We start from the raw sequence: 23,416 nt of genomic DNA, 5'->3' as shown, positions 1-23,416 counted from the left end.
AAAAATTTTTAAAATCTAGTTGTTTTTATGAGTCAAATCAAATTTTCAATTTAAAAATCTTATCTTTTTCAAAATCTTTTTCAAAAATCAATTCTTTTTCATTTTTCTTATCTATTTTCGAAAATTTCAAAAAAATATTTTTCAAAAATATTTTTCTTAATTTTACATCATATTTTCGAAAATAACATCATCAATTAATGTTTTTATTCAAAAATTTCAAGTTTGTTACTTGCTTGTTAAGAAAGATTCAAACTTTGAGTTCTAGAATCATATCTTGTGATTTCTTGTGAATCAAGTCATTAATTGTGATTTTAAAAATCAAATCTTTTTTAAAACTAATTTCAATCATATCTTTTCAAAAATATCTCCTAATCTTATGTTTTTCAAAATTTGATTTTAAAATATCCTTTCTAACTTCTTATCTTCTTATCTTTTCAAAATTGCTTTTCAAATTTGTTTCAACTAACTAACTAACTTTTTGTTTGTTTCTTATCTTTTTCAAAACTACCTAACTCTCTCTCTCTCTCTCTAATTTTCGAAAATATCTTCCCTCTATTTTTTTCTAAATTTCTTTTTAATTAACTAATTATTTTAATTTTTGATTTTAATTTTCGAAAAATTACTAACCTTTTTCAAAAACTATTTTCGAAAATCACTAACTCTTTTTCAAATATAATTTTCGAAAATTCTCCTTCTCCCTCATCTCCTTCTATTTATTTATTCATCTACTAACACCTCTCTTCATGCCACATCTCTGCTCTCCTTACCCTTGTGTTTCTTTCTTTACATTACATTCTTTTCTTCTTCTACTCACACAGGGGAACCTTTATACCTGTGGTAAAAAAGATCCCTATTATTATTTTTCTGTCCCTCTTTTTCATATGAGCAGGAGCAAGGACAAGAACATTCTTGTTGAAGCAGATCCAGAACCTAAAAGGACTCTGAAGAAGAAACTAAGAGAAGCTAAATTACAACAATCCAGCAAGCACCTTTCAGAAATTTTCGAACAAGAAGAGGAGATGGCAGCCGAAAATAATAATAATGCAAGGAGGATGCTTGGTGACTTTACTGCACCTAATTCCAATTTACATGGAAGAAGCATCTCCATTTCTGCCATTGGAGCAAACAATTTTGAGCTTAAACCTCAATTAGTTTCTCTGATGCAGCAGAACTGCAAGTTTCATGGACTTCCATCTGAAGTTCCTTTTCAGTTCTTAACTGAATTCTTGCAGATATGTGATACTGTTAAGACTAATGGAGTAGATCCTGAAGTCTACAGGCTCATGCTTTTCCCTTTTGCTGTGAGAGACAGAGCTAGAATATGGTTGGACTCTCAACCTAAAGATAGCCTGAACTCTTGGGATAAGCTGGTCAAGGCTTTCCTAGCCAAGTTCTTTCCTCCTCAAAAGCTGAGTAAGCTTAGAGTGGATGTTCAAACCTTCAGACAGAAAGAAGGTGAATCCCTCTATGAAGCTTGGGAGAGATACAAAGAACTGACCAAAAAGTGTCCTTCTGACATGCTTTCAGAATGGACCATCCTGGATATATTCTATGATGGTCTATCTGAATTGGCTAAAATGTCATTGGATACCTCTGCAGGTGGATCCATTCACCTAAAGAAAACGCCCGCAGAAACTCAAGAACTCATTGACATGGTTGCTAATAACCAGTTCATATACACTTCTGAGAGGAATCCTGTGAGTAATGGGACGCCTATGAAGAAGGGAGTTCTTGAAATTGATACTCTGAATGCCATATTGGCTCAGAACAAAATATTGATTCAGCAAGTCAATATGATTTCTCAGAGTCTGAATGGAATGCAAGCTGCGTCCAACAGTACTCAAGAGGCAGCTTCTGAAGAAGAAGCTTATGATCCTGAGAACCCTGCAATAGCAGAGGTAAATTACTTGGGTGAACCTTATGGAAACACCTATAACTCATCATGGAGAAATCACCCAAATCTCTCATGGAAGGATCAACAAAAGCCTCAACAAGGCTTTAATAATGGTGGAAGAAACAGGTTTAGCAATAGCAAGCCGTTTCCATCATCCACTCAGCAACAGACAGAGAATTCTGAGCAGAATCCATCTAGCTTAGCAAATTTAGTCTCTGATCTATCTAAGGCCATTGTAAGTTTCATGAATGAAACAAGGTCCTCCATTAGAAATTTGGAGGCACAAGTGGGCCAGCTGAGTAAAAGGATCACTGAAATCCCTCCTAGTACTCTCCCAAGCAATACAGAAGAAAATCCAAAAGGAGAGTGCAAGGCCATTGACATAGTCAACGCGGCCGAACCTGGAGAGGAAGGGGAGGACGTAAATCCCAGTGAGGAAGACCTCCTGGGACGTCCACTGATCAATAAGGAGTTTCCCTTTGAGGAACCAAAGGAATCTGAGGCTCATCTAAAGACCATAGAGATTCCATTAAACCTCCTTATGCCATTCATGAGCTCTGATGAGTATTCCTCTTCTGAAGAGAATGAGGATGTTACTGAAGAGCAAGTTACCAAGTACCTTGGTGCAATCATGAAGCTGAATGCCAAATTATTTGGTATTGAGACTTGGGAAGATGAACCTCCCTTGTTCACCAATGAACTAAGCGATCTGGATCAACTGACATTGCTTCAGAAGAAACAAGATCCTGGAAAGTTCGTAATACCTTGTACCATAGGCAACATGATCTTTGAAAAGGCTCTGTGTGACCTTGGTTCAGGGATAAACCTCATGCCCCTCTCTGTAATAGAGAAACTGGGAATCTTTTAGGTGCAAGCTACTAAAATCTCATTAGAGATGGCAGACAATTCAAGAAAACAGGCTTATGGACAAGTAGAGGACGTGTTAGTAAAGGTTGAAGGCCTTTACATCCCTGCTGATTTCATAATCCTTGATACTGGGAAGGATGAGGATGAATCCATCATCCTTGGAAGACCTTTCCTAGCCACAGCAAGAGCTGTGATTGATGTTGACAGAGGTGAATTAGTCCTTCAATTGAATGAGGACTCCCTTGTGTTTACAACTCAAGGTTTCCCTTCTGTAAACATGGAAAAGAGGCACAGTAAGCTTCTCTCAAAACAGAGTCAACCAGAGCCCCCACAGTCAAACTCTAAGTTTGGTGTTGGGAGGCCACAACCAAACTCTAAGTTTGGTGTTGAACTCCCATATCCAAACTCTAAGTTTGGTGTTGGGAAGTCTCAACAATGCTCTGAACATCTGTGAGGCTCCATGAGAGCCCACTCTCAAGCTATTGACATTAAAGAAGCACTTGCTGGGAGGCAACCCAATTTTTATTTATCTAATTTTATTTTTCTTGTTCTTTCATGTTTTATTAGGTTCATGATCATGTGGAGTCACAAAATAAATATAAAAATTGAAAACGGAATCAAAAACAGCAGAAGAAAAATCACACCCTGGAGGAAGACCTTACTGGCGTTTAAACGCCAGTAAGAAGCATCTGGCTGGCGTTCAACGCCAGAACAGAGCATGGTTCTGGCGCTGAACGCCCAAAAGGGACAGCATCTGGGCGTTTGAACACCAGAATTGCACCCTGGAGAAGAGCTGGCGCTGAACGCCCAGAACAAGCATGGTTCTGGCGTTCAACGCTAGAAATGGGCTACAAATGGGCGTTCAATGCCCAGAACAAGCACCAATCTGGCACTGATCGCCCAGAGTTGTGTGCAAGGGCATTTTGCATGCCTAATTTGTTTCAAGGTTGTAAATCCTTGAACACCTCAGGATCTATGGACCCCACAGGATCACCTCAGGATATGTGGACCCCACAGGATCCCCACCTACCTCCACTCACTTCTTCTCACCCCTCTTTCACACAATCCCATAAACACTCTTCCCCAAAACTCTTCACCAATCACCTCAATCTCTCTTCCCTATCATCACATCCATCCACTTTTCCCCATAAACCTACTTCATAAACTCCACCTACCTTCAAAATTCAAAATCACTTTCCCACCCAAAACCCACCCTTATGGCCGAAACTTACCCCCCCACCCTTCCCTATATAAAGCCCTCCATTCTTCTTCATTTTCACACAACACAACCCTCTCTTCACCTTCTTGCCCGAATACACCCCTCTCCTCTCTCCTCCATATTCTCTTCTTCTTCTTCATCTGTTCTTTCTTCTCTTGCTCGAGGGCGAGCAATATTCTAAGTTTGGTGTGGTAAAAGCATAAGCTTTTTGTTTTTCCATTACCATTGATGGCACCCAAGAACGGAGAATCCTCTAGAAAAGGGAAAGGGAAGAATCCTTGAACTTAGTTTAATTATATTGATGTGGTGACAATGCTTCTTGTTTTCTGAATGAATGCTTGAACAGTGCATATGTCTTTTGAAGTTGTTGTTCAAGAATGTTAAATATGTTGGCTCTTGAAAGAATGATGACAAGGAGACATGTTATTTGATAATCTAAAAAATCATAAAAATGATTCTTCAAGCAAGAAAAAGCAGCAAAGAACAAAGCTTGCAGAAAAAAAAAATAAAAAGAAGAAGAGAAAGCAAGAAGAAAAAGCCAAAAGCTCTTAAAACCAAGAGGCAAGAGCAAAAAGCCAATAACCCTTAAAACCAAAAGGCAAGGGTAAATAAAAAGAATCCCAAGGCTTTGAGCATCAGTGGATAGGAGGGCCTAAAGGAATAAAATCCTAGCCTAAGCGGCTAAACCAAGCTGTCCCTAACCATGTGCTTGTGGCGTGTAGGTGTCAAGTGAAAACTTGAGACTGAGCGGTTAAAGTCAAGGTCCAAAGCAAAAGAAGAGTGTGCTTAAGAACCCTGGACACCTCTAATTGGGGACTTTAGCAAAGTTGAGTCACAATCTGAAAAGGTTCACCTAGTTATGTGTCTGTGGCATTTATGTATCCGGTGGTAATATTGGAAAACAAAGTGCTTAGGGCCACGGCCAAGACTCATAAAATAGCTGTGTTCAAGAATCATCATACTAAACTAGGAGAATCAATAACACTATCTGAACTCTGAGTTCCTATAGATGCCAATCATTCTGAACTTCAATGGATAAAGTGAGATGCTAAAACTATTCAAGAGGCAAAAAGCTACAAGTCCCGCTCATCTGATTGGAGCTATGTTTCATTGATAGTTTGGAATTTATAGTATATTCTCTTCTTTTTATCCTATTTGATTTTCAGTTGCTTGGGGACAAGCAACAATTTAAGTTTGGTGTTGTGATGAGCGGATAATTTATACGCTTTTTGGCATTGTTTTTAGTATGTTTTTAGTAGAATCTAGTTACTTTTAGGGATGTTTTCATTAGTTTTTATGTTAAATTCACATTTCTGGACTTTACTATGAGTTTGTGTGTTTTTCTATGATTTCAGGTATTTTCTGGCTGAAATTGAGGGACTTGAGCAAAAATCAGATTCAGAGCTTGAAGAAGGACTGCTGATGCTGTTGGATTCTGACCTCCCTGCACTCAAAGAGGATTTTCTAGAGCTACAGAACTCAAAATGGCGTGCTTCCAATTGCGTTGAAAAGTAGACATCCAGGGCTTTCCAGCAATATATAATAGTCCATACTTTGGCCGAGTTTAGATGACGTAAAAGGGCGTTGAACGCCAGTTCTATGCTGCTGTCTGGAGTTAAACGCCAAAAACACGTCACGAACCAGAGTTGAACGCCAGAAATACGTTACAACCTGGCGTTCAACTCCAGAAAGAGCCTCTGCACGTGAAAAGCTAAAGCTCAGCCCAAGCACACACCAAGTGGGCTCCGGAAGTGGATTTATGCATCAATTACTTATCTCTGTAAACCCTAGTAACTAGTTTAGTATAAATAGGACTTTTTACTATTGTATTTTCATCTTTTGCTCATCTTGGGACGTCTGGTTCTTAGATCATGAAGGCTGGCCATTTGGCCATGCCTGAACCTTTCACTTATGTATTTTCAAACGGTAGAGTTTCTGCACTCCATAGATTAAGGTGTGGAGCTCTGCTGTTCCTCATGAATTAATGCAAAGTACTACTGTTTCTCTATTCAATTCAACTTATTCCGCTTCTAAGATATTCATTCGCACTTCAACCTAAATGTGATGAACGTGACAATCATCATCATTCTCTATGAACGCGTGCCTGACAACCACTTCCGTTCTACCTTCGATTGAATGAGTATCTCTTGGATATCTTAATCAGAATCTTCATGGTGTAAGCTAGATTGATGGCAGCATTCATGAGAATCCGAAAAGTCTAAACCTTGTCTGTGGTATTCCGAGTAGGATTCTGGGATTGAATGACTGTGACGAACTTCAAACTCGCGAGTGCTGGGCGTAGTGACAGACGCAAAAGGAGGGTGAATCCTATTCCGGTATGATCGAGAACCTCAGATGATTAGCCGTGCTGTGACAGAGCATTTGGACCATTTTCACAAGAGAATATGATGCAGCCATTGACCACGGTGATGCCTCCAGATGATTAGCCATGCAGTGACAGCGCATCGGACCATTTTCCAGAGAGGATGAAAAGTAGCCAGTGACAATGGTGATGTCCTTACATAAAGCCAGCCATGGAAAGGAGTAGGACTGATTGGATGAAGACAGCAGGAAAGCAGAAGTTTCGAGGGACGAAAGCATCTCTATACCTTTATCTGAAATTCTCACCAATGAATTACATAAGTATTTCTATTTTTATTTTCTGTTCAATTAGTATTAATTTCGAAAACTCCATAATCAATTATTATCCACCTGACTGAGATTTACAAGGTGACCATAGCTTGCTTCATACCAACAATCTCCGTGGGATCGACCCTTACTCACGTAAGGTTTATTACTTGGACGACCCAGTGCACTTGCTGGTTAGTTGTATCGAAGTTGTGAATGAAAAACAATTTATTAAGACGTGCGTACAGAGTTTTTAGCGCTGTTGCCTGCGATCACAATTTTGTGCACCACTTAACCAAGGCCAAAAGGGAAGAAGTAAACTTACTCGAATAAAAATATCTGTAGATTGGAAGCAACAGTAACATAAATAAAAGAAAGCAATCATAAACTGAAATACCTCAAATAACATTAATTAAGAGAATCATATGTAACATGGAAGAGTTCATAAATTAAATTGTCAAAGCAATTAAAAAGGGAACATTGTACCTGATAAAGAGTTGGAATACTAACTTGAAATAATAAGATATCCTAATCCTAAAACCTAAGAGAGAGGAGAGAACCTCTCTCTCTAAAAACTACATCTAAACTATGAAAAGTGAAAAATTGGAGACCTCCCTCATGAATGGATGCATTCCCCCACTTTATAACCTCTAATCTATGCCTTCTGGACTTGGATCTGAGCCAAAAAGGTTTCAGAAATCGCTGGGAGCATTTTCTGTATTTTCTGGTGCGTGGCGTCTGTCACGCGTCCGCGTGGGTCACGCGGTCGCGTCATCTGGAGTTTTCCTTGTCACGCGTTCGCTTCGGTCACGCGTTCGCGTCATCTGTGTTCTGCTCATGGCGCGCGTCCGCGTCAGTCACGCGTTCACGTCGTTGCCTTTTCGCGCTGGGCATGCGACCGCGTCGTCCATGCGTTCGCATCGATGCCAGTTTCTTCAAAAACTCCATTTTGTGCTTTCCTTCCATTTTTGTATGTTTCCTTTCCATCCTTTAAGTCATTTCTGTCTTAGAAGATCTGAAACTACTCAACACACAAATCACAGCATGGAATGGTAATAAAAGGTAATTAAAATATATAATTTCAAAGCATAGGAAACATGTATTTCACATATATCACATAATAAGGAAGGGAAAGTAAAACCATGCAATTTACATGAATAAGTGGGTGAAGGTTTGAATAAATCACTTAAATTGAGCACAATATATATCATAAAATATGGGTTTATCAACCTCCCCACACTTAAACAATAGCATGTCCTCATGCTAAATCCAAGATAAAGAATAAGGTAAGGTTAAAGTGGTGGAATCTCATGCAATGCAATATATTCTAAATGCAACTACCTAAATGAATCATGCAATTCTACTTGTTATTCACTTGTATATAAAACTTACATGTAGTTAAATTAATTCACATTCTCAAGGAATCATATATGCATAGCCAAACCCTAGATAATATTAAAGCACTTTTACAATTGAGATGGGTAAAAATATTTTTCAAACTTGCAAGACAATTAACAATTCAAGCAGAGATATATGGTGATGAGCTATTGAACTCTCACTGGATTTTGTGTTTACTCTCTAGTCACTCAGTGTTTATTGGGTTAATCACTTTATTTTTCTTTTTATCCTTACTTTCTATAACTTTGTTCTTCATCTAACCAATCAACAATTATAGAATATAGGCATACAAAAATCATGAGGTCTTTTTCAAGGTTGTAATGGGGCCAAGGTAAAGGCAAGGGTGTATGTATAAGGCTAAGTGAGCTAATAAGTGAATCCTTGATTAGTCTAAGATCTCACCTAACATACATATTTTGTAATTCAAAGCTTCTTAACCTATTTGCCCAACTTTTCTCACTTTGTGTTGCAAGCTCCTGCATTAACTTTAATTTTATCCCATGTGCATTGAATCTTTTTATTTTGCGATTGGGGAGTTTTTTTTTATCCCCTTAATTAAATACCGAAAATTTTATTTATATTATTTCTTTTAATGCACATGGTAATTCAATTGTTTTGATTTCACATGAGCATGCTTCCCAAATTTTTATTTTTGAAACATCTTTATTCTTTTTAACATTTCACCTTTGTTTCTATCATCCATGTTCCCACAATGTTCTCCACACTTAAAAAATACACAATTTCTATCTTAAGCTAACCAAGGATTCAACTTGGGATTTTTATTTTTGTTTTTCTGCTTAAGGCTAGTAATGTGGTTTATAGATCAAGAGGGGATTAAAAAGCTCAAGGGGGCTAACAAGGGTGATGTAAAAGGTAGGCTAATTTGGGATAAGTGAGAAAAATTCAAATGATGGCCTCAATCATCTCTTGGTATGTATCTATACTCCATAATTGGACATATAAATTAAAACAAAGCAAAGAACATCAGAATAAAAAGAAGGGCAAAACATACAGGAATGAAATTTATGGTTTGAATGTAACCATACAATTAAGCTCAAAACTCACAGGCTGTGTGTTCTCTAGCTCAAAAATCATATATCAGTTATACATGTCATGCAAGTAGAAATTAAGAGTTCCCATTATTTTCAATGTAATTTTTTTTGTTTGGGTGGCTTTAAAGTTTTAGTGTTCCTCCTTGATGAAATGTTGTTAACTAACTAACATGTTATGCTATATATACAAGGTGTGTGGATTGTTTTTGATTATGTTAAAGTCTCTAGTTTACTTCCTTTTTATTTTCAATTTAAACCAAACTATCATATGCTAAAAGGGTAAACTATTCTAATTAATCCACATATTCTATAACTAATAAATTTAGAATTGTAACTAAACTAAATGGCTAAAATATGAACTAAGGTGCAAAATGCAGAAATAGAGTAAAAATACATGAAAAGAACAATGTATAAGTACTAAAAAATAAAAATAAAGATAAAAGTACATAAAAATAAACAAAATAAGATAGAAAGAGTCTGTAGTGGTTCACCAAAAAGAAATACGCCAGGGATGGTGATCTCCCCACACTTAAAATAAAGCATCGTCCGCGATGCTTACTCAAGCTGGGTGTGAAGGAGTGTCATCACTGGAAGGATAGGCTGCTGGAGTCTCGGTGGTAGCCTGAGGATCTGCAGACTGGATGAGGGTAGGAGGATCTGTCTGCTGTAGTGGAGGCTCTGACTGGATAGGAATCTCTGGATCTGCGGCCTGGATCTGGTGTGGCTCCTCCTGTTGTGGCGCAGCTTGCTCCGGGGCTGCCTGCTCAGCCTGGGCATTTGTCTCCTCCTCATGAGTGCTTGCCTCCACCTTAGATGTGTCAGAAGGGGTGTCAGGCTCGGAGGGATGTCGCCGCCGGATCGGATCATCAACTTGAGGTGCTCATAGCGTTGCTTGTTGCGACGCTCCATACAATCCAAGTGGGCGAAGAGTCGATGCATCAAATGGTAAATAGGCTCAGGAGCAGGTGGAGGTGTAGTGAGTGGGGCTGGTGCAGTAGTGGAAGAAGAGGGGGCAGCTGAAGGCGTGGCTGTCTCAGCAAAAGCGGTGAGGAATTGAAGTGTATAGCCTAAAGCCCGAAACTTCCTACTGTGAGGGATAATCTTCTTGCAGTCCGCAGCAGGTGGCTTCTCATCAGCATCCTCCCAAGACACGTCAGCTTGACGGCCGAGCTGGGTAACCAGGTCAGGGAAAGGAAAGGTGCCTCTGATATGGACCCTGGCCATAAAGTGCCGGATGAATCGTGGCAAATACAGGTCCTTACCCTCCATCACGCACCAGAGAAGGGTGATCATAGTGGCAGGCAGCTCCGTCTCATGAGTGCTCGGCATAACAAAGTTTCTCAGGATCTGGTGCCAAAGCCGAGCCTCATCATTCAGATACATAAGCTTGATTCCTTTAGGCATTGTGGTGTTCGTACCCATGACCCATGGGACAGTAGGGTCAAGGGCTATCCTCTCCTTGACAGCATCCCAGTCGAATCTCAGAAACATCATATCCTCTTCAGCCTTTTGGTAACTGATAAACCACTATTTTATGGTTTATCTTGTACTCAATTGAGTGGTTTTTATCAACTCTTTACCCACTTATTCATACTATTTGCATGTTTTACATTTTCCTTCCTGATTTTGTGCTATGATTGAAAACATGCTTCTTTGATCTTATATTTGCTTATTATTAATCCTCTCTTATTACCATTTGATGCCTTGATATGTGTGTTAAGTGTTTTCAGAGATTACAGGATAGGAATAGCTCAGAGGATGGAAAGGAAGCATGCAAAAGTGGAAGGAATACAAGAAGTTGAAGGAACTGCAAAGCTGTCAGCCTGACCCTCTTGCACTCAAACAGCTATAACTTTAGCTACAGAGGTCCAAACGACGCGGTTCTAGTTGCGTTAGAAAGCTAACGTCCGGGGCTTTGATTTGATATATAATATGTCATAGTTTCCCTGATGCTAGGCGACGTGAACGCATGCTCCACGCGGACGCGTCGTAGTGACAAAAAACCAGCGTGGCAGATTTCTTCTCCAGCGATTTCTGGGCTATTTTTGACCCAGTTTGCGGCCCAGAAAACACAGATTAGAGGCTATAAAGTGGGAGAATACATCCATTCATAAACAGTCTATTTAATATATTTTGAGGTATTTCAAACTTATGATTGCTTTCTTTTATTTATATAAATAATTTGGATTTTTCCCTTTTGGCTTTGGTTGAGTCATTGGTAACTCTTGAGTTATCAAACTCATTGTTGATTGAAAATTGGAATTCTTCAAGAATTACTTCGAGATCCAATAACTCTAACTTTTCCCAAGGAAAGACTAGGACTTGAGGATTCAAATTAATTCATCTACTTAACTTACCTTCATAGTTAGAGGTTAACAAAGTGGGAGAAAAATCCATTCTCATCACAATTGATAAGGATAACCAGGATAGGACTTCCAGTTCTTATACCTTGCCAAGAGTTTATTTTACAGTTATTATTATTTTATTTTACTTGTCATTCAATATACTTTTTACCTTGATCCAAAACCCCAATTTACAACTCATAACCAATAATAAGAACACCTCCCTGCAATTTCTTGAGAAGATGACCCGAGGTTTGAATACTTCGGTTATCAATTTATTTATGGGTTTGTTACTTGTGACAACCACAACGTTTGTATGAAAAGACTTTTGAAGGTTTAGAAACTATACTTGCAACGAAGATTTATCTGCAAATTTCTAGACCACGCAAAAGTTCCTCTCATCAGTAACCGTCAGGCTGATCTGACTTAGGCTGAAGGTGCAGAATATCCTCAATGGCCTCTTCAGTGACCAGTATCTGTTTCCCTCGGAGGTGCACTGCATCCAGGGAAGTCTTGAAATAATTGCAGTAAAACTCTCTTACCCAGGAAGCATTTACCTCAGTCAGGTTTCTCTCCAAGAAGAACCAGCCTCTCTGTTTGATCTGATCGGAGGTGTACTGCTGTAGTTCTTCTGGAATTTTCAGAGTCCTCTCCAGGTACAGATTTCTGGAGGTAGAAAACACTGGATACTTTAGCTCACAGTAGCGGTTTGCAAACTTAATTGGATCATTGGCAGGGAGGAGCTAGTCAGCCTTCTCCTGCGGGGTAAAGTGCTTTTCCCGCTAGGAGTCATCATGCATAATCTCCAGGATAGATATAGAGGATTCACCTCTTTTCTGTTTGCCAGTTGTTACCTTTCCTTTTTCCTTTCTTTGAGGGTCAGACATCCTGAAAAATAGAAATCTAAGATATAATAAAAGTAGGAAAACATGTAGCAGATAACAAGATAAGCACAAAGTGGCAAAGGAGCAATAGAATTATGAAATGAGTTAAAGAAATGTATATTTTGGATTGTTTCGGAGGTAAAAATCTGAGATGAGAAATCACAAGCCAAAATATTTTATGAGTGGAATACTTGTTAAGTAGGAGCAACAATAATCATGCCATGAGTTAAAAAGTGGGTAAAAGTGGGTAAAATTGAAAAAGAGGTTAGAAAGCGAAAATCAGCGAGTTAGTAAAAAGGGAAGAAGTAAACTTACTCGAATAAAAATATCTTTAGATTGGAAGCAACAGTAACATAAATAAAAGAAAGCAATCATAAATTGAAATACCTCAAATAACATTAATTAAGAGAATCATATGTAACATGGAAGAATTCATAAATTAAATTGTCAAAGCAATTAAAAAGGGAACATTGAACCTGATAAAGAGTTGGAATACTAACTTGAAATAATAAGATATCCTAATCCTAATACCTAAGAGAGAGGAGAGAACCTCTCTCTCTAAAAACTACATCTAAACTATGAAAAGTGAATAATTGGAGACCTCCCTCCTGAATGGATGCATTCCCCCACTTTATAACCTCTAATCTGTGCCTTCTCGACTTGGATCTGGGCCAAAAAGGGTTTCAAAAATCGCTGGGAGTATTTTCTATATTTTTTGGTGCGTGGCGTCTGTCACACGTCCGCGTGGGTCACCCGGTTGCGTCATCTGGAGTTTTCCTTGTCACGCGTTCGCTTCGGTCACGCGTACGCGTCATCTGTGTTCTGCTCATGGCGCGCGTCCGCGTCAGTCACGCGTTCGCGTCGTTACCTTTTCGCGCTGGGCATGCGACTGCGTCATTCATGCGTTCGCATCGATGCCAGTTTCTTCAAAAACTCCATTTCGTGCTTTCCTTCCATTTTTATATGTTTCCTTTCCATCCTTTAAGTCATTTCTGCGTTAGAAGATCTGAAACTACTCAACACACAAATCACGGCATCGAATGGTAATAAAAGGTAATTAAAATAAATAATTTCAAAGCATAGGAAACATGTATTTCACATATATCACATAATAAGGAAGGGAAAGTAAAACCATGCAATTTACATGAATAAGTGGGAGAAGGGTTGAATGAATCACTTAAATTGAGCACAATATATATCATAAAATATGGATTTATCAACTACGTTAACAAAGATAGCAATAAAGTGGTTCGACAGCCTACCCCCTATATCTATCACCAGTTTTGACGACATAGCCAAAAAATTCCTCGCCAGGTTCTCCATCCAGAAGGACAAAGCCAAACATGCTCCGAGTCTGCTAGGAATCAAGCAAGGGGATCGGGAAATTCTTTGCAACTATATGGAAAGATTCAACAAAGCATGTCTAGACATAAAAAGTCTGCCAACAGAAGCAGCCATCATGGGTCTGATCAATGGCCTAAGAGAAGGACCTTTTAGTCATTCCATATCAAAAACGCATCCAACATCCCTGAACGAGGTACAAGAATGAGCAGAGAAGTATATCATCATGGAGGAGAATTCTCGATTAGGAAGGACTTCAAAATCCAAATTCTCTTACCTCTCTCGAGACAAGGATAAAGAGTCCAAGAAAAAAGAAGATCAACCCAGTGAGAAGCCCAGAAAATACCACAACTACACCCCTCTTCGGGTGTCCCTTGTGGATGTTCACCGGGAAATATGCAACACTAAAAAGATCCCACCACCCCGCTCAATTAAAAGCAAGAAAGGAGGAGAAAATTGGATAGTGTACTGCGAATACCACCGAATTTACGGACATCTTACTAACGAATGCTTCGACTTAAAAAATGTCATAGAAAAATTGGCGAGAGAAGGGCGACTAGATCGATACTTAGCCAACAAAGCAGATGATCCAAGAAAAAGAAGAAGGGACGAAGAGGTTGGACAGACTGAATGACCACTTCACACTCCGGAGAGACATGTTCATATGATAAATGGAGGATTCGCAGGGAGAGGGATCTCTAAATCCTCGCAAAAAAGATACCTTAAAGAGATATATCATGTTGGGGAAGGAGAGAGGTCATCCGACCTCCCCACTATCACCTTCACCCGAGAAGACGCAGCAGGCATCATCCCGGGACATGATGATCCCATGGTCATTACTATCATACTGGCCAACGCAAATCTCCATCGAACACTAATAGACCAGGAAAGCTCTGCGGATATCATGTTTAAATCCTCCTTCGACAAGCCCGTCCTACAAGATAAAGAGCTCAGAGCATATCTGAACAGCTTGTTCGGACTGGGAGACACTCCAATACAACCACTTGGATATATTTCACTTCACAGGACCTTCGGAAAGGGAACCCGGTCAAGGACACTTAACATAGACTACATCGTAGTCGACGTGAGCTCAGCTTACAATTCCTTGATAGGTCGGACAACACTGAACCAGCTCGCCGCAGTAGTCTCGACTCCACATCTATGCATGAAATTTCCAACCCCGGAAGGGATCGCCACGATAAAAGGAGACTAGAAAATTGCGCGACGCTGTTACAACGAAAGTCTGAACCTTAGAGGCAAAGGAGAAGAGATCAACACTATCAAAGTCGGAGGAGTTCAAGGTCGCAAGGAACTTCGTTCACAACCTGAAGGCGAGACTGAAGTGGTCCAAATCGGTGATGCCATGGATAAGACGACAAAGGTTAGGGAAACCTTAAAGGGAGACTTAAAGGAATCTCTGATATAGTTCCTAAAGGATAACGCCGACCTCTTTTCATGGAAGGCCGCAGACATGCCGGGCATAGATCCCAAACTAATGTGCCACAAACTAGTGGTATATCCAGGATCTCGCCCAGTACAACAGAAGCGTAGGAAACTCGGACCGAAAAAATCCCAAGCTGTGGAAGAACAGGTGCAAGCATTGCTGGAGGCAGGGTTCATAAGGGAGGTCAAATACCCACTATGGCTAGCCAATATTGTCTTGGTAAAAAAGTCAAACGGAAAGTGGCAGATGTGCACTGACTACACCGATCTCAAAAAAGCCTGCCCAAAAGATCCCTTACCACTCCCGAGTATAGATACTCTAGTGGATGCATCTTCCGGATACAAGTACCTCTCCTTCATGGATGCTTATTCAGGATACAATCAAATCACGATGTACCCACCCGATCAAGAAAAGACCTCGTTTCTAACCCCCAAAAGTAAATTACTACTATATCGTCATGCCGTTCGGACTTAAAAATGCAGGAGCCACATACCAAATATTGATGAATAAAGTCTTTGCAGAATACAATGGGAAACTAATGGAGGTTTACGTGGATGATATACTGGTAAAAACACAAAGTGAGGAATCTTTGTTGCCCAACCTCACCAAAGTGTTCGACACCATCAGGAAGCATGGTATGCGACTTAATCCCGTAAAATACACCTTTACGGTAGAAGCCGAAAAATTCTTGGGTTTCATGCTCACACAAAGAGGAATTGAGGCGAACCCAGATAAATGTCAGGCGATACTCAACATGAAAAGTCCGACCTGCGTCAAGGAAGTACAATAGCTCAATGGAAGACTTGCAGCCCTATCCAGGTTTCTAGCCGGGTCAGCCATCAAATCTCTCCCCTTTTACGCTACATTAAGGAAAGGAAAGAGGTTTGAATAGACAACAGAGTGTGAGCAAGCCTTCCAAGATTTCAAAAGATTCTTGGGGCAACCACCCATTCTTATCCGACCACGGGAAGGAGAAGTACTCATATTATACCTCACAGTGGGAAATTGGGCAATCACTTCAGCACTAGTCAGAAAAGGCGAAGGTTGGCAGCAACCCATCTACTTCATCAGCAAAGCTTTAAAAGGGGCCAAAATGAACTATCAAATGATAGAAAAGTTCGCCTACGCACTCATACTCACTTCTCGACGATTCCGTCCGTATTTTTAAGCACACACTATCAAGGTTCAGACCAACCAGCCCATAAAAGGCATCCTATAGAAGACAGACTTAGCAGGAAGAATTTTGCAGTGGGCAGTCAAGTTGTCCGAATTCGATCTTCAGTATGAAGCTCAGACCACAATCAAATCACAGTATCTGGCCAACTTCATCGCCGAGTACACTGATACCCCGGAAAATCCCACAAAATGAAATCTCTACATGGACGGCTCTTCAAACAAGACCGGAAGTGGCACTGATGTGTTAATAGAAAGTGATCAGGGAAACCAAATCGAACTCTCACTAAAGTTCGAATTCCCTGCTTCAAATAATCAAGCTAAATACGAGGCATTACTGGCTAGGTTAAGGCTGGCTAAGGAGGTAGGAGTTTAAAAGCTCACCATCTTCAGTGACTCACAAATAGTTACCTCACAAATAGAGGGGAGCTATCAAGCTAAGGATCCCACCATGAAAAAGTATATGGATAAAACCAGAGAACAGCTCAGATAACTCAGGGAATATGAGGTACAACATATACCAAGAGAACAAAATGCCCGAGCTGATGCACTCTCAAAGTTAGCCAGCACCAAACTAGGGGGCAATAATAGAAGCTTCATTCAAGAAACACTGCAGAGCCTATCAATCACAGAAGAAAAAAAATTCCTAACCATATCAGGTCAAGAGCAAGGGTGGATGACCCCCGTAATCAATTACCTTAAGTCAGAGGCACTTCCCACAGATGAAAAGGAGGCAAAGAGGTTGATATGAGAAGTACAGTACTACACTATAGTGGGCAACATCTTATATAGGAGAGGGATCTCAACACCCCTCCTAAAATGCGTATCACCTTCAAATGCAAAGGAAGTCCGGGAAGAAGTACACAGTGGCATGTGTGGTAACCACTTGGGGGCACGAGCTCTTTCCAAAAACGTACTCCGAGCTGGATTCTTCTGGCCAACCTTACAAAAGGAAGCAACAGAGTTCGTCAAGACATGTCCACCATGTCAGAAACATGCTAACTTCCACATCGCTCCACCGGAAGAGCTCATCAGTGTAATGTCACCTTGGTCGTTCGGGAAATGGGGACTATACCTCCTCGGACCCTTCCCCCAAAGATCGGGACAAGTCAAGTTCCTCATTGTACGGGTAGACTATTTCACAAAATGGATTGAGGCAGAGCCCCTAGCTAATGCCACCACCCGAAGAAGTCGGAAATTCCTATACAAGAACATTATTATAAGGTTTGGGGTCCCTTACTCCATTACCACAGATAATGGCACACAATTCACTAATACAGGATTCAGGAACTTGGTAGCTGACTTGAAAATAAAGCGCCAATTCACATCCGTAGAACACCCACAAGCTAACGGACAGGCAGAAGCTGCCAACAAAGTCATACTAGCTGGGTTGAAACAGAGACTACAAGATGCAAAGGGAGCTTGGGCCGAAGAGCTCCCACAAGTCCTATGGGCGTATAGGACAACTCTGCATTCCACCACAGGAGAATCACCCTTCCGGCTTGCTTACGAAATGGAGGCAATGATCCCTGTGGAGATAGACGAAGGATCCCCCAGGATGATCCTCCACAATGAAGAGGCCAACCCCCAAAATCAACGGGAAGGACTCAACCTACTTCCAGAAGTCCGAGAAAGAGCTCGGATTAAAGTGGAAGCGTTGAAGCGTCGAATGACTGCAAGGTACAATCGGAGGGTAATTCAGCGAAGATTCACCGATAACAACCTCATTCTAATCCGAAATGATATCGGAGCAGGTCAGTCAGGAGAAGGGAAGCTAGCAGCTAACTGAAAAGGACCTTACCAAGTTGTAGAGGTACTGGGAAAGGGCTACTACAACGTGTCTGACCTCGAGGGACGAGACTTACCAAGGTCATGGCACGCCTGTAACCTAAGAAGGTACCATAGTTAGAAAGTAATAAAGATCTTAGGCCAAGGTGCACTCTTTTTCCTGAAAAGGTTTTTTAATGAGGCGCCAAGCCAAGATCTACAAAATTGCCCAACTTAGAAGGATAAGCACTCACATGTATATATATATATATATATATATTCCTATCTATATGCCTTTTTTCTACTTGAATAAAGTTTTTCAGATTCGAAACTTTGCTACCAAGACGCATTAATCTGAGCGCAAAAATTCATCGCCGATTTCGACAAGGTTGGCAAAGATGAAAACCAAATTCATCGCCCGATTTTAACAAGGTCGGCAAATATGAAAACCAAATTCATCGCCCAATTTCGACAAGGTCGGCAAAGATGAAAACAGAATTCATCGCCCGATTTTGACAAGGTCGGCTAAAATGAAAGCAATAAAAACAAATTAATGCAAGAAGTTATAAAAAGTAATCCATAAAAAGTGGCCTGACGAGGTCTTACTAAAAATGGATTACTAAAAATAACTTAAGGACCGACAAAGGAGAAGTCGGACCAAATCGACCAACGCAAAAGTTATAAAAAGTAATCCATAAAAAGTGGCCTGACGAGGTCTTACTAAAAATAGATTACTAAAAATAACTTAGGAAGGACCGAGAAAGGAGAAGTCGGGCCAAACCGACCAAACACAAGAGTTATGAAAAGTAATCCATAAAAAGTGGCCTTACGAGGTCTTACTAAAAATGGATTATTAAAAATAACTTAGGAAGAATTGACAAGAGAAGTCGTACCAACGAAAAGCGTGCGCTAAAAGGGACATAGCTTTGCCCAAAAAAGCCACGACTACACAAACAAGGCTATCAAAATTGTTCAAAGACTAACTAAAAGTTCTACCAGAACACTAGAAAGTGTCGGACAAGTTAGCCCCAAGGGCCATTTCGCCCAACCAGAAGATAGATGAAACAAGATCTGATCAAAAAGAGGTTGGACAAGTAGAGTACCAACACTTTATAAAGATCTATAAAGATGCAAAACCATGAACAAGTATGTCAAGAAAAATATACCCATAAAAATAAAACAATAAAAGGCTCAAAAGGCCACCTAAATGGCAGCCTTAGAGTTTAAAAATGTTTTTTTTTCCAAATAAAGTTGCACAGAAGCAACTAGGGTCAAGAAGTATATCACATAAAAAATTTACAAAAAACAGAGTCAAAAGCCCACAAATCGGGTTGTAGAGATAAAACAAAGAAATCATAAGGGGTGCGAAGTGTCCCCAGTAGTAGCATCAGTAGCCGAAGGAGGAGGAAAGATATTCACAGGGGTGGCATCCACGGTCCCATCCTCACGATTAAGAATTTAACAATCCAGATCAGGTTGAGAATGGTCGACCTCAGCAGAAGGAGATGAAGAAGTCGTGGCTGCAGAAGATTTGGCAGATATTATTATTAATAGTTATGTGATTATTATTACCTTGAAATGTTTGATATCTGATTTTGATTATCAAAAACAAAATTTTCTGGAATTTTCTATAAAACTAAATCGCGATATCGAACTAAAGGCTCAATAGTAAATAGTTAATAAAAGAAAGCAGGTTGGTAACGCCTTACTTTCGGTACGATCATGATGTTCTAGAAGTTGGGTCGTTACAAATGGTATCAGAGCAGTTCGTTCCTGTTAGAGCCTTGGGAATGGACTGACTATGCTTCATTGCATACTCTGAGTGTCTGTCATGCTTTGTGACTTGTTCTGATAACAAGAGTTTGAGTTCTATATGCATGACTGTCTGATGATTAACGCTGTTAGTATACCATTGCATGCCTCATGGTATTAGGTCTGGCCAACTTAATACTTATGATTTATGTACATGGCAACACTAACAGGTTATCATAGACGAAATAGAAGTAATAGGTAATGCGATTCACGGGGGTTTGGGAGCGTTAGAAGTTATGGAATTGGTTTCGATTTGACATATAATCTTTATTCGTGCCACATGAACTAGTGCCATTTTTTTCTTCATTGCTTTCATTGGAATTCTCTAGTTTGAATTTCCTTCTTAGAATGTGATTTGATTGTTTCCCAACCATACCTTGTTATCTTGTACACCTTTATTTGCCTATGAATCTGATTGCTTACATAATTCTTTGAATATTTATCCTTGACAATGCCTATACTTTTGTCTATATATTCTGCTTTCTTTTATTCCAGTTTGAACTTATCTTATTCTAGCAATTTTCGAGGGCAAAAATTTTTCTAAGGTGGGTAGAATGTAGCAACCCTAGTTTTTGGAAATCAAATAATTAATTATTTGTGATTTATTTTAAGAAAATTATTTTGCTAAAGGTGATTAAATAGAGTTTCATGATAATTGAAGTTTAAATTAATTAGAATTTTTATATAAACTTTATTAGATATTTGGTATGATTAAAATTATAATTTTGGTAATTGAAAAACAAGAAAGAATTGTATAATTTAATTTAAATAAATTCTATTTTAACTGAATTATGTTATTAATTTGAACTCCTAGAAATTATTTTATTAGAAATGATTAGATTGATATTTATAAATACTTTAAGTTTAAGTCAATTAATATTTATGTACAATTTTTATTATAATTAATTATTTTATAAATTGAAATTAAAGTTTCAGAGATAGAAAAATAATAGAGATTTGTATGATTTAATCTAGAAAATTGATATTTGAATTTAAATTGTACTTTACAAAATATAATTAACTTGTTCATTTTATAATGTAAATTAGAAATAATTGATTGAACTTAGCAATATGTTGATAAATAATGTTCTTAAATATTTTTAAGAGAGTATATTTGATTTTAAAATTATCCTACCCTCCAATTTTATCAAAATATCTATTCATATCTATCCATATTCTTTTATAAAATCCTAATTTCTAACCCTAAATCACAAAATCCCCAAATTCATTCAGAAACCCTAATTTTCCCAATTCCTAACCTTAACAGATGCAGCCTCACCCTCCTCCTTCAACGGAACAAACACACACGAACTCACCCTCTCTCCCTTAGTTTTGCCGCGACACACACACACTCAGAACACCACATCCGCTCAGCCCATGCTCCTTCCGTCACACACCTACACACTGTGAACGGAGTTGCATCTCGTCCAACATGCCTCGCCACCGCCGCCGTTATTATTGCCGATGAAGAGGGACGCCGTCGACGCTTTTCACGGAGGAAGGAGGAACCGAGTGAAACCCAGGGGAGGAGAGAGCCTCTGCTGCGTCGCCACCGCGCCATTGTCGCGCCTAGGCGTTGTTGTTGAATCCACTCCTGCCGCTGCTGCTATTAGGGTTTGTTGCCATTGATGAAGCTTCAGCCGCTGCTGAGGAAGAGAGCCCGAACGTCGTCGCTAAACCACCGTGCCACCGTAGCTGTTGCCGGGAAGGTTGTTGGAGCTTGCCGAGGATATGGTTCTGATTTTGAAGCAATTCATCCATGTCATTGCTCATCTTTATCCTCTGTTCTGCCGCTGGGTTCCGTGAGTTGCCGGAGCCTCTCCCGCCATCAGAGCTGTTGTTTGGTTGATGCCGCTGCTGGAGCTCCGTTGAAGTTGGTCATTGTCGCTGAAGCCTCCCTAGTCGCCGCTGCCGTCCGAACCGCCGCCAGTGGAAGTCGCTGCCGCCGCTGTTGTGTCTGCCGTGGGGAGAAACACGATGGTGGGGAAAGAACCTGTAATTGTCACTGAGCTCTGCCCCTATTTTTAGAATCTGAGAAGAGCGCCACTGCCGCTGCTAGAGTTGATGTTGCTCTGGCTTTACTCTGAATTGTTACTGCTGCTGTTTGGCTGAAGCTGATACCTTTCACCATCACTGGAGCTGCCCAGAATCATCATGGTAGCTGCTAAGAGAGCAGAACGGATGTTAGAACTGCCAACGGAGCTGTTGGGTTTAGTGATTTCCGTGAGTTTTGACTTTGAGGTAGGGGATTTAACGTTTTTAATTTAGAATGCCTACAAATTTATTTGGATAGTTGCAAATAGTTAATAATGATTAAGAGTTGATTAATTGATGTGAATTGTTTGAAATATGTTTGAGAATAGTTAGTTGAAGTGATTATTTTGAATTATGATTAGAATTGAATGTGGTTGTGGTTACTTTGAATTATAATTGAAATTAGATGCAGTTGTGAAATGTGACTGAATTATTGATTCTGCGATGAATTGGTTGAGATTTTGATTTTGAGTGAATTATTGTCTTGTTTGATGTTGAATTGGATATTTGATGTATGGGAACGGCTGTGAAGTTTACTTGTGATTAGTTGAGATTGTTTTTGGTGGTTATTGAAGGATTGGAACTAAGGGATTAAACTGTTTTGAGAACCTGTGATTTTTTGAAATAATATAGTAAATTTTAAGAGTATATAAATAATTTATTAATCGTTAGACTAATTTTCTGTGTCATGATTTATTGATTCTGACTTGGCTGAGATTGTGACTGGTTTCATTGTTGTAAGCGATTAATTGATGAGGTTGATTTTGGTTTGAGGCTATGCTTGTTACCTAAATTTCGGGTTACATTGATTTCTTAATTTGGTTGTTATTGTTGATTTAAGGTTAATTAGAGTTGATTTTGAGAACGGTTAAAGGATTGGAGGATGATTACTGAAATATTTTCCTAAAGTGTGATCTTTAGAATAAAATGGTAACTTTGCTAATAACTAAAGAACTTTAAAAATAACTAGAAATATGAAAGGATGGTGTTTGGAATATTAGTTATGAATTCTGGAGGCTAGACTGATCTACCTTTAAAGGACGGTTTATGGAAACTCTGATTTTAATTATTGTTAGGATGTCGATTGTTAAACTAATTTATGATGAAATGATTACTGAGATTCTGTTGTTGTGAAAACGGCTGAGAAAGAGGGATTTGTTGAGAAAGGGGGAACCCGTAAGGGTGGCTAAGTCCGAGTTTTAGGGGAGGTGCTGCCGAAATTTTATAAAATCTGAGATTTTATTTGAGAAGTTATTTTAGAAGATTTAAACTTCAATAATCATATTATTTGAGTTTTATTTAGTTAAGAAAAGAATTATAATATTTTGAATTTGAATTACCAAGGAAGGGTTTATGTTTCGAACTTGAATTATTTAAGAAAAAAATTATGTTTTGAATTTGATTCAATATAGAAAGAGTTATGTTTTGGGCTTGAAATAAAGGATTACCTTTTTAGAAATTTGGTGAAATAATAATATTTGAATTTGAAAAGTAAGAGAGATGATTTTTGAATCTTTGTGAAGTTGGTAAACTTGAGAAAGAGTTTTATTTGATTACTTCT

At 39.2% G+C, this 23,416-nt stretch overlaps 1 non-coding gene across 1 annotated transcript; it reads right to left on the bottom strand.

Annotated features, from left to right (window-relative positions):
- Positions 1–1,415: 1,415 nt before the first annotated feature.
- LOC148564191 (small nucleolar RNA R71) lies at positions 1,416–1,523 on the bottom strand. The gene has a single exon (XR_015885465.1). It is a non-coding gene; the product is annotated as a small nucleolar RNA R71 (small nucleolar RNA).
- Positions 1,524–23,416: the final 21,893 nt, after the last annotated feature.

The sequence above is a fragment of the Arachis ipaensis genome, chromosome B5 (assembly GCF_059453495.1).
Source record: "Arachis ipaensis isolate K30076 ecotype BB chromosome B5, ASM5945349v1, whole genome shotgun sequence".
NCBI classification, from domain to species: domain Eukaryota; kingdom Viridiplantae; phylum Streptophyta; class Magnoliopsida; order Fabales; family Fabaceae; genus Arachis; species Arachis ipaensis.
Note: the sequence above shows the minus strand (reverse complement) of the source record. Positions and strands in the feature narration are given on the sequence as shown.